The 17,525-nt window shown below is 46.5% G+C and overlaps 1 pseudogene; it reads left to right on the top strand.

The window, feature by feature from the left end:
• Positions 1–2,261: 2,261 nt before the first annotated feature.
• LOC119251264 (patr class I histocompatibility antigen, A-2 alpha chain-like) lies at positions 2,262–4,703 on the top strand (annotated as a pseudogene).
• The last annotated feature ends 12,822 nt before the right edge of the window (positions 4,704–17,525 follow it).

Genomic DNA, 17,525 nt, shown 5'->3' with positions numbered 1-17,525 from the left:
TTGTATTAGCTTATTGCCTGCCCTGCCCTAAAATCTGGGCACAAGCCTCCTGTGTTTTGGGTCCCGGCCAGCATCCTAATGTATGTTGCACATTTCCAAGGTCTCTGATTCTTCTCTATGTGCTCCCAATGGAACCTTTCTGTTTGCTCTACTGGCACCTATAGATGTCTAATTCCATCTGATGTGAGGGCACAGAGGTGTCCTCACCTTGCTCATCCCTGACTTCAACCTCTTTTCAGGTGACCAAGCCACCCAACTCTCCTATACTGGCTTGACCATCACAAGACATATTCCCTTGGCTATCCCACTGCTGTGGCCCTCGGTGTTTCTTCTGGGATAGGCTTGGGGGCAGCAGGCCTCGGGGTGGCCCAAAGCAACTTCACGGTCCTCTCCCAACAAGTCGACTGACACCTAAGTAATGTAGCCCAGTCTTTAAATAACCCCCAGGATCAAATGGACTCTGTAGCAGCTGTTGTTCTTCAGAACTGTAGGGGGCTAGACCTGCTCACGGCCACCCATGGTGGCCTTTGCCTAGGTCTAAATGAAGACTGTTGTTCTATGTCAACAAGTCAGGTGTTGTCCGTGATCTATCAGCCAACTCCAGGATAGACTGGGCTCGAGAAAAGAACAGGGAGAACCCCCTTGGTGGGAAGCATCAGCTACTGGTGCTTGGGCTCATGCCCTCCTGGGCCTGCTGGTCTCCGTTCTTGTGACGCTCGCCCTTGGACCGCGTCTTCTTCATCTGCCCACATGGTTTATCTAGTCCCATTTGGAGGCTGCTAAGCTCCAAATGTTAGCTGGACAATATGAGAACACGTGCTCCTTTCCTAATGCTTTCTATGAATCCTTACTATATTCCCTAGCATAAAGTAAGGGTTCAAAAGCAGGGAAATGAAGCAGGAAGTTTCCCAAGTCTGCTGCTTGGGGGAGTCTGCTCCTTACATTCTGCGCCTTGCTGGAGCGGAGGAGTTGCTGGGTGTGCCACACTGCTTGTTCACAGGGGCAGCCATGGGGACCCTGACCCCTTCCCAAACAATACAGAATGTTATGCTATGATAGATGGGACAGCAAGTTTCCTCATACAAACTGTATAAAATGCTGCCATTTTTACTCTTGGGGGCTCAGCCTTTTGGGGAGCGATCCTACTGAGCCTGCCGGTGTGACAAGTAAATCTCTCCACTTCTCTAGGAAATTGCCATAACAACACGGCTCCAACATATTTGTATGAGGTTATATATTTTTAATAGACTTAAACCAAAACAGTAGATTCATAAATAGAACTTAAAAGAATCCAAAGTTTTATAATGAGACAGACAAGAAAGACACTTGCAAAAATATAAAATGTGAGAGATGCACTCTTTTTACTGTCCTGATTATTTTCACAGCTATTTTTCATAAAAGCACTCTGTGTTAACATGCAATAGGCTGTTGATATTAATCTTAATTTAATAATATTTTTGAAATGGTTTTATTCCTAACATGGTAAATATTGAGAGCTGTCACCCACATAAATAAAATCATACTTGGAGTCCTGGCTAATCTGTGAGACTACAGAGATCCTGAAATGAAAGTGTTTGAGAATCGCTGACCCAGGCCCTGGCCTGGCCTCAGGGACACGGTGTGACAAAGGTCTCGGTGCAGGAGAGGAGGGCAGGAAGAGTCCCAGGCACCCGGGTATGAATCTTAGGGTCTCAGTTCCAGGGGTTGTCTGGGGAGAAGTTAGTTACTCTTGGGGTTTCCCCATTTCCCCACAGTTACACTTTTGACCACCTGTGCGGTGTTCTACTACCTGGACATTGGTGATTCATGCCCAGTGCTCGTTCCCCTTTGCCTGGAGGGTTTCCTGAGAAGCCTCTCCGGGACTCCAAAGTCTCCACTGCACCACCAGGACTGAGTCTCCCCAGATCCCGAGGCTGCGGATGAAGCCACGAATCCTCCTGCTGCTGCTCTGGGGACCGTGGCCTGGACAGAAACCTGGGCGGTTGAGTGTGGGTTCTGGAGGGGAAAGGCCGCTGCACTGGGGAGAACCAGGGGACCCCCGGAAAGGCGCCTACCCACATCCTTATATTCTCCCTCGACCCCTTCCTGTTCTGGCCCCTTTCAGTCCCTCCCAGCCTCCTGCCTCCTTTTGCCTCTGGGAGCCTCGACCCTTCTCCTCCCTCCCCCCATATCCCGGGACCCGGGACCACGTGGGAAGGATGGTCATTCTGGGTCTCCCTCCCGCCCCCAGGCCCCCACTCCCTGAGACTTTCCTACACGAGATGCCCTGGCCCGGCCCCGGGGAGACCCGCTTCTACCTCGTGGGCTGCGTGGACGACACGCAGTTCGTGTGGTTCGACAGCGACGCGGAGCTCCTGAGGATGGAGCCTCGGGCGCCCTGGGCGGGGCGGGAGGGGCAGGAGCAGCGGGCTGAGCACAGGGAGACCCAGCAGAGCAGCACACCTGGTGCCGAGCGCAACTGGACACCCGCGCGGCTACTGCAACCAGAGCCGGGACGGTGAGCTGACGGGCCGGGCCAGGTCACCACCCCACCCCACGGACGGGCAGGGTCGCCCCCAGTCTCTGGATCTGAGCGTCCCCCAAGACTGGTGGACCCCCCAGGACCCTGGATCCGGAAGAGCCTGCGGGGCTTTCCCCTGGGTTCATTTTCAGTTTAGGTTTATTCAGTACAGGAGGTGGGGCGCGGGCGGGGTGACCGCGGGCTGACGCGGGGCAGGCTCAGGTATCACCCTCTCCGGAGGATGTGCGGCCGCCAAGAGGGGCCTGATCTGCGACTCCTTGACTGGTCCACTCAGCTCGCCTACGATGGGCTCGTTACCTCGCCCTGATCTGGGCTGACAGGGCGGCTCAGACCCCCCAGCAGGGGCGGGAGGCTGCGGGCGAGGCGAGCAGGACCCGAACTACCTGGAGGGCTCGTGTCAGGAGCAGCTCGTCAGATTCCTGGAGCTCGGGAAGGGGGTGCCCCACCGTGCAGGGAAGAAGGGCCCTCGACTTCTTCAGGTCTCCCCAGGCTGGCGCTACCCAGGGAAAATGGTCTAATGGTCAGAACAGCCCCTTTCTGGTCAGAAGAGGGAGGAGGCCCCCTGGGCTTCAAGTTCTGTGTTAAAAAGACTCGCCCAGAGGGCCCTGCTCTTCCAGAGGGACAGTTAAGAAACCCAGTTTCTCCTGAGATGGTAGGCAGGGGAGACCATCCCTGAAATCACCCTTCACTGGATGGTTTTGACGGAGCAACCATCAGGGTCCCTCTCAAGGTCTTGCTTTTGGTCTGAGAGCAATTTTGGATCTGACTCCTGATTTTCCACTCATTCACCTTCCCCCCCACATCAGGAGCTAAAGTCTGTGTCTCCTCCTCAGAGACCTACATTCTCCCAACAAGAGTTCTCACCGTGATTCTAAAACCTTCAAAAGAATCTGCAATTATCCTACATACCCCGGACAAAACTGGTATCAGGGTTTTGCACTTCCTTTTCCAAAAAAGTTGTCCATTCTGAGGATGGTCACATTGTGCATGGAGAAAACCCAAAGTGTGAATTTTCTGATTCTTCCCTTCAGATCCCCCCAACACACATGTCCACCAGCCCACCTCTGAGCATGAGGTCACCCTGAGGTGCTGGGCCCTGGGCTTCTACCCTGCGGACATCACCCTGACCTGGCAGCGAGATGGGAAGGACCTGACCCAGGACACGGAGCTTATGGAGACCAGGCATGAGGGGGATGGAAACTTCCAGAAGTGGGCGGCTGTGGTGGTGCCTTCTGGAGAGAAACAGAGATACACGTGCCACGTGCAGCATGAGGACTGCTGGAGCCCCAAGTCCTGAGATGGGGTAAGGAGGAGGATGTGGGCACAGAGGCTATTCTCAGGGCCATCAGGAGCCCTTCTGGAGCCCTTCAGAGGGTCAGGATGAGGTCTGGGGCTCAGGGTCTTACCTTTCTTTCCCTTCCAGTGCCACCTCCTCAGCCCACCATCCCCACGGTGGGCACCATTGCTGGCCTGGTTCTCCTTGGAGCTGTGCTCACTGGAGCTGCGGTGGCTGCAGCTGTGATGTGGAGGAAGAAGCACTCAGGTAGGGAAGGCACTGGGGGATCTTGTCCATTGGGGGCTTTTCAAGCCCCAGGGAGAACTTGCCTGCCTGGTTAATGGGAAGTACCATCCATACACATGTAGTCTGGAGCTGATTGCTAACCCTCTTTTTTAAAGCACTTATGAATATGAATCCCAAATTGTTTACCTTGATAACTAGTGGTGGGTACCCTATTCTTAGAGATGTCAGAGGGGAAGGTCCCTGCTGAGGACAGACTCCAGAGGATTGTTGCTCCCAAACCCCTTCAAGTCCTTTCTTCATATTTCCTGGCCTTGCCCGGGTCTTCAGTCACAATTCTGGAAACTTCCCTTTCATCCAGGACTAGGAGATTCCTTTAGGACTTCATGAGCTGACTCCTCCCTGGTCTCACTTGATGTTTCTTCCCACAGGAAAACAAGAAGGAAGCTACACTCAGGCTGCAGGTAAGTGAGGATCAGGGGTTTTGTCCCTGAGCCCCTGGGGACAGTGCAGGTGGAACCCATGGTGGAGTCACCTCATCAGTCCCTCCTGTGGTCTCATCTCTGTGGCTCTGATCAGGTTCTGTTTTGTTCTCCCCCAGGTGGCAACAGTTCCCAGGGCCCTGATGTGTCTCTCAGCCCCTAAAGGTGAGACCCTGGAGGCCTGTGGTGGGAGGGACTGGGGCAGAGAGAATGGGGCCAGGTGCTGGGGAAGTTGTGAGGGGACATTCTGAGGATGCAGTGGACTATGGAGAATGTGGACACTTACATGATTCTTTGAATTTTTAAATTATTATTCTCAGCTGTGTTATGGGGACTGAGCGATGCAGGATTTCTTCCTGTTTCCACTTTGTGACTTCAAGATCCACTGTTTTCTCTGCTGCAAAGGGCATGTGAGTATTTCTATTTTCTTATTGGATAATATAGGGATAATACAGGTAATACAGGAATAATATTGGATAATACAGCCCTGCCCACGAGGACCCTCCCCACACTGACCTGATGACTTCACTGTTGGAGCAGAAGTGGCCTAGGCTGTCATATGTAGGTTCTTTATAAAAGGATGCTCCAGTAGGGAATACACTCTTGCAATAATAATGTAGGTCTGAAATTATTTTTTCTCATCTTGTCATATGAGTTTGATGGGTTAATAAAAAAGATTCATGGTATTTGAGAGTATTCATCCAGAATCATGTGTTTGCTGTGCTGAGTCTGTGCAGGTGGGGGCAGGAGAGGCTGTGAGGAGCTGAGGGGGACGGGGCCTGTGTCCAGTCGGTGCTCAGTTCATCGTGGGCTTTGACATGGTCACACTTCAGGGGTCATCTCTCTGCTCCTTTGTCCTTGTCCTTCAGGAGCACCTGTCCAGCAGGGCCTGTGATCACAGGGACTGAGACATCACAACATCAGCCTGTCCTGTCCCCAGCATGTGGGTGAAGAGTGCATGTTGCCAGGTCAGCCTAGGCTCAGGCCATGATTTGGCTCTTAGTCCTCATACTCTGAGTGTCTATATTTTATTTCTTTGGTTTTTATTGTTTTGTGCCTGTTCTTTTCCATGTTGAGAGAACAGGCCTCATGTCCTCTGGGTTTCCCTGTCACTGACAGCAACACGAGAAATCTCATCGTCCCCCAGACCTGGGGCAGCCCCTGCACACAGGGGTCTGTGGTGTTAGAGATGCATTTCCAGACTTGTCCAGCTTTTGGCTTCATTTTAGGACTGTTTTCTCAATTATTCTTTCTGCTATTTCCACACCTTTTTTTTAAAGAACCGAATTCTGGTATTAGAGGAGGGGAGGATTAAATAATTTCTTCTCTTAGATAAGTTCCTGTTGGAAATTGTTTTCTATGCAGCTTCTGCTGCTAGCCCTGCCCTAAGTGCAGTAATTCCAGTGCCACTCTAATCCATCCAGGGGTTGGTAAAGTAGCTACAGTTACATTCACAATTCCATGAAAAATAAGACCCATAAACCCAGGATACTCTTTTCTGAAAGGAGAAATACACTTGTGTGCTGTGGTGTGCAAGAGGGTTGTTGGGGGAGGAGAGAGGAGCACTTGGGAGAGCAGAGGGGGCACTGATGTCACTGTGAGTGGATGCCGCAGACCAGCTTTGGCAAAATGTCGGGTCAGAAGTCCTTGAAAGGAAAAGACGGCCTAGGTGTGGCGTAAGGGGCTGAGGGGAAGGGGATGAGGCAGTGAGGAGACACTGACACTGGATGAGGTGCAAGTATCTTCTGCCGACAGACTCAGCAGGTCTTTATTTATTCATTTGTAGTAATCAGAAAAAATGCATTATCATGTGTAAAGCAGAGACAATCAGAGTATTCTATTCCCATGGACTACTGGCTCCTACAGGTTTCAGCTAGACGGTAGCCTTCAAGGTTAATAGATAAAAAACCAAGCCTAAGAAGGCTCACCGAGGAGCCAGAGGTAAGCTGGGAGGCTTGCCCATGCCAGGCGCCTTCTAGCCTGCAGTTCCAGCCCAGAGGGGAGCAGCACCCACCCCTGGGGCAGACCAGGCCTGCAGGGGAGCGCGTCCCCTGCACCGGCATTTTGCAGCAGGGAACTTTCTTGCTGGAGACTGTGTGAACCCAGCAGAATTTCCCCAGAGGAGCCAGTGGTGAGCTGGGAAGGTCGCCCAAGATGCCGGCCAGTACCAGAAACACAGTGCCACAAGGAATACGGCAAATTAGAAAACAGGCAGTAGGGAGTAGAAAAACCACATGCAACCCAGCAACTCCTCAGGAAAAAAGCACACTGCAAAAAGAAAACCATCTACCAGATTGCAACGACAGTAACTTGGAACAACTTCTGAGCCTTCCAGATAGAGAATTTAAAATTGCTGTGATTAAAAAACTGACAGAAGTCATAAAGGAAAACAATGATAAAGGGAAAATAATTAATGACCAGAAGAATGAAATTGAGTCCCTAAAGAGGGAAGTAAAAGAAATGCAGGAGATCAAAGAATTAATGGAGACGCTAAAGAACTCTGGGAAAAGCAATGAAAGCAGAATAGATGAAATGGAAGAACGAATAAGTACTCTTGAAGACACAGAAATAAAAGAACCAAAACAGAAAAGGAAAGAGAAGTACGAAGGAAAAAGACCAAAGAAAGACTTCGGGAACTATCTGACTCCATGAGGAAAGGAAATATAAGAGTTATAGGAATCCCAGGAGGAGAGGAGAGAGATGTAGGAACAGAGAAAATATTCATGGATATAATTGAAGAGAACTTCCCAAACGCGAAGAAGGAGCTGAAAATTGATATACAAGAAGCAAGAACACCAAACTTCCACGATGAAAGGAAAAATACAGCAAGACACATAATAGTAAAGCTCCCAAGAATCCAAGACAAGGAAAAAAAAATGAAACTAACAAGAGGGAAGAAACAGATAACATTCAAAGGGAAACCAATCAGACTGACATCAGACTTCTCTGAAGAAACACTACGGGCAAGGAGAGAGTGGAGGGACATAGTCAACAGACTCCAAGAAAACAGATGCCAACCAAGAATACTCTATCCGCAAAGCTCTCCTTCCTCTTTGAAGAAAGAATATGGACCTTCCCAGAAAAACAGAAACTCTGGAATTTTATTACGACTAAACCCCCACTCCAAAAAATACTACAAGGAGTCCTAAAGCCAGAACCTCAGAGGGACAAATAACAACAAAAGAAGGCCAAAGAAAGTTATTAAAAGAATAAATAAATAAAATCAAAGGAAAGACAAACACAATGGCAAATACAGATGCTAACATATCAATACTAACTCTAAATGTAAATGGACTAAACTCTCCAATAAAAAGACACAGAGTTGCAGGCTGGATTAAGAAACAAAACCCAACCTTTTGCTGTCTCCAGGAAACACATTTAGCTACAAAAGATAAAATAGGCTCAAAGTTAAAGGATGGAAAACAATCCTACAAGCAAATGGACCAAAAAAGAAAGCAGGAACAGATAAAACAGACTTCAAACTCAAAAAATAAAAAGAGACCCCAATGGTCACTACATTATGATCAAGGGGACAATACTTCAAGAAGAAATAACACTCATTAACATATACTCACCAAACGAAGGAGCACAAAATATATCAGACAACTATTGTCATCTCTGAAAACAGACATCAGAGAAAACACATACGTAGTGGGAGACTTCAACACACCACTATCAACAATGGATAGATCAACAAGACAAAAAATAAGTAAAGAAACTAAAGCTCTAAATAAGGACCTAGAGCATTTGGGCTTAACAGACATCTATAGAACACTAAACCCCAAAAAAACGGAGTACACATTTTTCTCAAGCGCACACGGATCATTCTCCAGGATCGATCACATACTGGGGCACAAGACAAACATCAACAGATACACCAAGATTGAAATCATACCAACCATCTTTTCTGACCATGAAGGCATCAAACTAGAAATAAACCATAAAAAGAAGGCAAGGAACTCTCCTACCTCATGGAGATTAAAACCACACTACTGGAAGACCACTAGACTAACGAGGAGATCAAAGAAGAAATTAAAAAATTCTTTGAATAGAATGACAAGGAGGACACCAATATCCTAAATGTATGGGATGCAGCAAAAGCAGTAATAAGAGGAAAATATATAGCAATAGAAGCTCACATCAAAAAATAAGAAAGAACTCAAAGAAACAACCTAATCTCGAAGCTCAAGATCTAGAAAAAGAACAACAAAAAAACCCCAAAACCAGTAGAAGAAAAGAAATAATAAAAACCAAAGCAGAAATAAATGAAATTGAAACTATAAAACAATCCAAAAGATCAATGAAACCAAGAGCTGGTTCTTTGAAAAAATCAATAAAATAGACAAACCCCTCGCCAGGCTCACAAAGGAAAAAAGGGAGAAAGCACAAATAAACAGGATCATAAATTAAAGAGGAGAAATCACAATGGACACAGCAGAAATCAAAAGAATAATCAGTAACTACTATGAACAGTTATATGGAAACAAGTTCAACAATCTAGAGGAGATGGACAAATTCCTACAACTCTACAATCACCCAAAGCCAGATAAAAAAGAAATAGAACACCTAAACAGACCAATTACAAGCAGCGAAATTGAAATGGTAATCAAAAACCTCCCCAAAAACAAAAGCCCAGGATCTGATGGATTTACTAATGATTCTACCAAACATTCAGAGACGAATTAGTGCCTATCCTTCACAAACTCTTCCAAAAAATTGAGAAGGAAGGGACAATACGAAACACGTTCTATGAAGCCAACATTACACATAATACCAAAACCGAATAAGGACAACACAAAAAAGGAAAACTACAGGCCAATCTCCCTAATGAACACTGATGCAAAAATCCTCAATAAAATTTTAGCTATCAGAATCCAACAATGTATCTATAAGATAATTCACCACGACCAAGTAGGATTCATTCCAGGGACACAAGGATAGTTTAACATCCGAAAATCAATCAACGTTATCCAACACATCAACAAAAAGAAATATAAAAACCATATGATAGTATCAATAGATGCTGAGAAAGCTTTCGACAAAGTGCAACACTCATTCATGATAAAAGCCCCTGAAATTCTTGGGATACAAAGAACATACCTCAACATCATAAAGGCCATCTATGACAAGCCAACAGCCAGTATCATTCTCAATGGTGAAAAGCTGAAAGCAATTCCATTAAGATCTGGAACAAGACAAGGATGTCCACTCTCACCACTGCTTTTCAATATAATACTGGAAGTCCTAGCCAGAGCAATAAGACAAGAGAAAGACATACAAGGAATCCAAATAGGAAAAGAAGAAGTCAAACTATCACTATTTGCAGATGACATGATAATATACATAGAGAACCCCAAAAACTCCACAGAAAAACTAATTCAACTCATCAATCAGTTCAGTAAAGTGGCAGGATACAAAATCAACACGCAAAAGTCAGTAGCCTTCCTATACACTAACAATAAATCTGAAGAAGAAGAAATAAAAAAAAAAACCATCCCTTTTATTATTGAAACAAAAAAAAAATCAAATATTTGGGAATAAATCTAACACAAGAGGTAAAGGACCTATACAAAGCAAACTATAAAACACTGTTAAAAGAAATAGAAGAAGACACAAAGAAATGGAAAGATATCCCCTGCTCATGGATTGGAAGAAAAACATTATTAAAATGGCCATCCTACCAAAAACAATCTACAGATTCAATGCTATTCCAATCAAAATTTCAATGTCATTCTTCAAAGAAATAGAACAGTTATTGATGAAATTCATATGGAATCACAAAAAAACCCCGAATAGCCAAAGCTCTCCTGAAAAAAAAAGAAGGGAATGGAGGCATCACACTCCCAGATTTTAAACTATACTACAAAGCCATAATCATCAAAACTGCATGGTATTGGAACAAGAACAGAGATACAGACCAACGGAATCGAATAGAAAATCCAGAAATAAACCCACAGATTTATGGTCAACTAATCTTTGACAAAGGAGCAAAGACTATGCATTGGAGCAAAGAAAGTTTGTTCAATAAATGGTGCTGGGAAAACTGGGTCGCTACATGCAAAAGAATGAAGCTTGACCACTACCTCACACCATACACAAAAATCAACTCAAAATGGATTAAAGAACTAGACATAAGACCTGAAACCATAAAATACATAGAAGGAAATATAGGCAAAACACTATGTGATTTGCACATCAAAGACATCTTTACAGACACATCACCCAAAGCAGTGATAGTGAAGGCGAAGATAAACAGCTGGGACTACATCAAATTAAAGAGCTTCTGCACAGCAAAAGAGACAATAACAAAAACAAAGAGAAACCCCACCAACTGGGAGAACATTTTTGCACCCAACACTAATGATAAAGGACTGATCACAAAAATCTGCAAAGAGCTGATGAGACTCTACAACAACAAAGAAAATAATCCAGTCCAAAAATGGGCAGAAGAGCTAAAAAGAAACTTCTCTGAAGAGGAAAGGCAAATGGCCAACAGGCATATGAAAAAATGTTCAACATCACTTGCAATCAGGGAAATGCAAATCAAAACTACCATGAGATACCATCTTACACCAGTGAGAATGGCACATATTAAAAAAACTAGCAACAACAAATGTTGGCGAGGGTGTGGAGAAAAAGGAACTCTTCTGCACTGTTGGTGGGAGTGCAAACTGGTCCAACCACTATGGAGAGCTGTGTGGAGATTTCTGGACCTACTAAACATAGAGCTCCCATATGATCCAGCAATTCCACTCCTAGGTATTTACCCAAAGGACACAGAAACATTAATTCCAAAGGGCACCTGCACCCCTATGTTTATAGCAGCACTGTTTACAATAGCTAAGCTTTGGAAACAACCCAAATGCCCAAAAATAGATGACTGGATCAAGAAGATGTGGTACATATATACCATGGAATATTACTCAGCATTCAAAAAAGATAAACACATGCAATTTGCAGCAACATGGATGGTGCTGGAAGGGATCATGCTCAGCGAATTAAGCCAAAAAGAAAAGAAAAATACCGGATGGTCTCACTCATAGCAGGAATCTAGAAAACTTAAATAAGGGTCCAGGAAAATGAATAACTATAAGAAAGTGAAAATCAAAATCAACAAAAAACTATGAACCAGAGACACTTTTGCGGGGTGGGTGGCGGGAGGGGAGGGATGGGGGTCAGAATGGGGGGGTTGCAATTTTATGGGGAATATAAAAATAAAATTTATTATTTAAAAAAAAAAAAAAAGAAAGAACCTATGGGAAAGTAGATATTCAATGAAGAGACCGAATGCCTGTAATTGTGCTGTGTATTGTGGAGGCAGAAATCTCCAGAACCCTATAATGGTCCAGTATATACTATAATAAACTGTATATTGAAACTGGAAAAAAAAAAATCTCAATGGCATTTTTCAAAGAAATGGAACAAATATTAATGAAATTCCTATGGAACCACAAAAAAAAAAACAAAAACCCGAATAGCAAAAGCTCTCCTGACTAGAAGGGAAGAAAATAGAGGCATTACATTCCCAGACTTAAAACTATACTACAAAACGTCATAATAAGAAATAGCATTGAAAAAAAAAACAGATACAGAGACCAATGGAATCAAATTGAAAGTCCAGATATAAAACCACACTAATCTATGACAAAGGGACAAAGAATATACACTGGAATAGGGAAAGTCTCTTCAATAAATGGTGCTGTGAAAACTGGACTGAAACTGGACTGCCACATACAAAAGAATGAAATACCACACCACACATACAAACAAATCAACTCAAAATGGATGAGACTTGAATGTAAGACCTGAAAACATAAAACTATATAGAAGAAACATTGACAAAACACTCTGTGACATAAACTTCAGAAACATCTTTGAGGTCTTGTCTCCAGAAGCAAGGAAACAAAGGAGAAGAGAAATAGCCTGGACTACATCAAAAAAGTTTCTGTACAGCAAAAGAGACAGTAACTAAAATGAAGAGACACCCTATTAATGGGAGTAAATATTTGCACATCCTACAATTTTTAAGGGACTGATATAAAATATCTACAGGGAGATTACACAACCCACAAAAAAAAAAAGCAAACAACCCATTCAAAAATGAGCAGAAGAGCTAAAAAGACACTTCTCCAAAGAAGAAATGCAAATGACCAACAGGCATAAGAAAAAATGTCCAACATCACTTATAATCAGGGAAATGCAAATCAAAACCACTTCACACCTGTGGGAAAGGCCTATATTAAAACAAAAAACAAAAACTGGAAAACACCAAATGCTGATGAGGATGTAGAGAAAAAGGTAACTTCTTACACTGCTGGTGGGTATATAAACTGGACCAACCACTATGGAAAGCTGTGTGGAAGTTCCTCAAGCCATTAAAAATGGATCTACCATATGACCCAGCAATTCCACTCCTAGAAATCTACCCAAAAGACACAAAAACACAAATTCGAAGGAAACAATAGCTAAGTTAATGAAAATTACCTAATGCCCCTAAACAGACGAATGGATCAAAAAGTTGTGGTGTATTTATACAATGGAATGTATTACTACTCAACAATAAAAAAAGATAAAACTGGGCTCCCTGTGGCAGCAGTTGAGCGCTGGGTTGCGAAGCTACCCACAGCCTCTGCAGCACTGATTCTATCCCCGGCTGCTCCCCGGCCGCTGGGGGAGGGTCCCACATGGTGTGCAGACCTCTCCTGCCTCCTGCTGCTCCCCTCAGCAGTGTACTTCGTCAGTCTGCCTGCTCTGCTCCCCGCTCAGTCTCTGGTGAATTCTCTCACCCTCCCGCGCTTCTGACTGTACCCAGTGCCTACATAAACAAACAAACAAACAAACAAACAAACAAACAAATAAATAAATCTTAAAAAAAAAGATAAAAGTCATGCCCATTTGTGGCAACTTGGATAGAGATAGAAGGGATTATGCTAAGCAAAATAAGTCAGGAGGAAAAAGATAAATATCGGGTCTCCCCTGGTGGCACAGGCAGTTGAGCTGTGGGGCTGTCCGCAGCCTCTGCACTGCCGATTAGATCCCGGCCAGCTGGCGAGGGTCCCACATGGGGAGCAGACTTCTCCTGTCTCGCCTGCTGCTCCCCTCAGCAGTGCTTTCAGTCCATCTGTCTGTTCTGTTCCCTGCTCTGTCTCTGGTGCATTCTATCACCCTCCCGCACATCTGGCTGTCTTGTGTAAATGAATAAATAAATCTTTAAAAAAATTTTTTTAAAAAGATAAATATCATTTGGTTTCACTTATATGTGGAATACAGAGAAGTCGAACAAAGGGTCAGGAAACAGAGAACTTGCAAGCTGACCATGATTTAAGGTATTCAGCTGGGAAAGGGTAAGGGGGGGGGGTCAAAACAGAAGAAGCAAGGGCCCTCCTGGTGGCACAAGGGGTAAAGACGCAACCTATGAAGCTGTTGCAGCCACTGCAGCACGAGTTCGATCCCCAGCCAGCCAGGGGGCTACCCACATGGCCCAGCAGACCTCACCTGCTGGCCCACTGCTCCCCCTTCAGCAATGTATTTCAGTCAGTCTGCCTGTTCTGTTCCACGCTCTGTCTCTGGTGAATCCTCTCACCCCGCACACTTCTGGCTTGTACCCCAGTTCTTGTATGCATAAATAAATAAATCTTTAAAAAAAAAAAAACAGGGAAAGCAAGAGCACAAGAGACTGTGATGATAGATCACAAGTGGTGGGAAAACTATGGGGACTACACTTCAGAGCAGAATCAAATACTGTACAAAAATTAAAGGTCTGGGCCTCTCTGGTGGCACAGTAGGTTGAGCACAGCACTGTGAAGCTGTCCGCAGCCTCTGCAGAGAGGGTTCAATTCCCAGCCAGCCAGGGAGATATCCACATGGAGCAGCAGACCTCTCCTGCCTCGTCAACTGCTCCCTCAGCAGTGTTTTCAATGTGGTCTGCCTGTTCTGCTCCCTGATCTGTCTCTGGTGAATTCTGTCACCCTCCTGCGTCCCTGGCCTCACCCCAGTTCTTGTGTAAAAAAATAAATCTTTAAAAGAAATTAACAGTGTAAGAGTGTAAGAAAATAAATATTTAAAAAAAATATTTAAGTGCAAGGAGTCAGTCTAAGACAGACCACCAGCCTTTGCAGATTCTTGCATTTGGGAGGGCGCCCTGGCCAGGTAGTAGGTTTGTTAGGCATTAAAGTCCTTCTGGCCCCAGTCTTATGTCCAGATTCCGATGGTTCTGCCCAGCTGGAAGGCCTGGTGCAGCTGCCACCTATGGGGCTCTGGGAACTTCTCCCCTTACCCTTAATCCCTATGTCAATACTGAAAATCAAAAAGTTGATTTGGGGCCTCCTGGTGGCGCAGCGGTTGGCGCTGGGTTGCGAAGCTGCCCGCGGCCTCTGCGGCGCCGGTTCGATCCCCGGCTGCTCCCCAGCCACCGGAGGAGGGTCCCACATGGCACGCAGACCTCTCCTGCCGCCCGCTGCTCCCCTCAGCAGTGTACTTCGGTCCTTCTGCCTGCTCTGCTCCCCGCTCTGGCTCTGGTGAATTCTCTCACCCTCCCGCACTTCTGACTGTACCCAGTGCATGTATAAACAAAAAAAACAAAACCAGCAAACAAATAAATAAAGCATGCCTCTATAAAAAAAAAAAAAAAAAAAAAAAAGTTGATTTGGTCCAGGATCACCAGGACTTTAACTTCAGAGCAAGAGCACAGGGTGTGAGGCCTGAGGGATCCAGAGGGCATCTCTTTGGCTCAGGAAGGGGATGAAGAGAGAGCACACCAGGTTTCAGCTCCCAGGTATGGAGAGGGGGGAAGGGACCACCCTCCAGGCTACAATGGGTGAGTGGTCTCACCTGGGCAGGAGGGGCCCCCCTTGGCATGCTTGGGACACCTGGCCCATGGAGGATGGGGAGACACATTCCCTTTTAGGGAGAAGTGAGTCAGCAGTCATGGCCCCTTCTCCTGGCTGATCTCCTTGCAGCCTCCTCAGACTCCAGGCTCCTCCTACTTCCTGTTTTCTGTGCTCTAGAACATGGAGTCCAAGGCCTGGGCCACCGCCGGGTGTCCAGGGCCTGAGGGCTGTGAGCTGAGAATGGACTTGGACTGGGCTGTGAGGTCCCAGCGCGGGGATAGTCTCTGGAATCCCGGGTCAGGGCCCAGGGCTGCCCCCTCTAGGCAAAGGAGACATTGTGCTCCCCCTCTCTGGGGTCCTTGATTCTGTCACCCCAATATAAGGGCACTTTGCTCTGGAAGGGGGAACCCTAAATTACCCCCTTTATCTTCTTTCCCTTTCTTCCCTGTGTGTTTGAATTATACCTTATGTCTCTGCATAGAGAAGGCTTTACACTTAAGGACAGTTTCCCAGCTGAGCGACCTCTGTGTAGTTACAGCCCAACTGACAACAGAGACTTCCCCGGCCCAGCCAGAGTCCCTGGTCCTCTCCCCACACAGACCATCCCTCCACCCAGGGGCCCACTAAGCTGATCCTTCCCTGCCCCCGCTTTGGCTCCTCCTCCCCCCAACTCCTGTTGGCCTCCCTCCCCTAAAGCCCCTATTTCCTCCGTCTCCTCACTCCTCCAGGAGCCTCCCCTCTTGCCAGCCCATGAATGACCCTGGGGGTCTCTCCCCTGACCATTTTCCAGCCCATCCTAGGGATGGAGGGATTAGTGTTGATTCCCTGGAGAAGGAGCCTCCATCCCTGGAGTCAGCAGCAGGAACAAGGGACAGGGACTCTGGGGTCAGGGTCTCATCCCAGGAGACTGAAGCACCTGGTATGTTTTGTGGGACCCACCCTGGTCTTTAGATCCAGCAGTTACAGCCTGGGGATCTGCTCCTGCCTGAATGAAAAGTCTGTGGTGATTAGTTGACAGGCACCATGACGTCAGCGTGTGTTAGGAAACGGGTCAGACACAGGACCTGAAGCTGTGTGGGGCTCCACCTCATGTGCACAGCCTGTCCTTCTGGGAGACCCTGAGAACTGGAGATCACAGGGTTCTCGCCCTCTGTCCTCAGCCCTGTGGCCACACGGGGCGCTGCGGCGCTGTCCTAGTCTGGCAGCCAGGGGAGAGGCTGGGTGTGTGTGACTCAGGCTGAGAGGGTGAACTGGGGCTGAGCATCCCTGGGGGAGCGGGTGAGATGCCCTGTGAGCAGCCCTGGCACCAGGCTGGGGTGGTAGGAGTGGAGGAGAGGAGAGGAGGCTCTGGAGCTGCCCGTGTCTGAGGCGCCATCTTCTGTCCCCACAGCCTCTCTCTGCAGCCCCTGCATGACCACACGTGGAAATGCAAAGCAGGTAATTTTCTCTTCCACAGCCTGTTCCTTTCTGAGGGCTACATTTTAATGATTTTATTTTAAAATAATTTGCTGTGAGCTGCCCGCAGCCTCTGCAGCGCCGACTGGATCGCGGCTGGCAGGCGAGAGTCCCACATGGCGAGGCAGACCTCTCTCTCTCGCCCGCTGCTCCCCTCAGCAGTGTATTTCAGTCAGTCTGCCTATTCTGCTCCCCCACTCTGTCTCTGGTGAATCCTCTCACCCTCCCATGCATCAGGCCTGTACCCCGGTTCTTGTGTAAATGAATAAATATTTTTTAAATAATATAAAATAATTTATGTAAATATTGGTACAGGATTCCTATGTATCCCACATCCCTTTCTCTGTTAACAACAATATCTCTATCTTATCTGTACAGCTAATGGAGCAATAGTCACATGTTATGAATAATCCCCATACTTGACTTGGGTGTCATTAGTGTTTCTTTTGACTTCTCCAGGCTCCCATCCTGATGTAAACCTAAGTCCCAGTCGTATCTCCTGAGACTCCTCTGACTGAGTCAGTCTCTCAGACTCTCCTTGGTTTTGATGGTCTTGACATTCAGGGGAGCACTGCTCTGAGGTGTGTTGTAGAAGGCCCTCAAGTTGAGTTTGGTTGACTGGGGTGATGGGGTTGAGGGAAAAATCAGAAACATGAAGTGCCCTTCTCAGCACAGCGCCCTGGAAAGTCACCTGCACCTGCTCTCCTCACTGATGTCAC

The sequence above is a fragment of the Talpa occidentalis genome, unplaced genomic scaffold (genome assembly GCF_014898055.3).
Source record: "Talpa occidentalis isolate TD23 unplaced genomic scaffold, MPIMG_talOcc4v2.1 talOcc4.2, whole genome shotgun sequence".
Classification (NCBI taxonomy): domain Eukaryota; kingdom Metazoa; phylum Chordata; class Mammalia; order Eulipotyphla; family Talpidae; genus Talpa; species Talpa occidentalis.
This window is presented reverse-complemented; position numbering and strand designations above follow the sequence as displayed.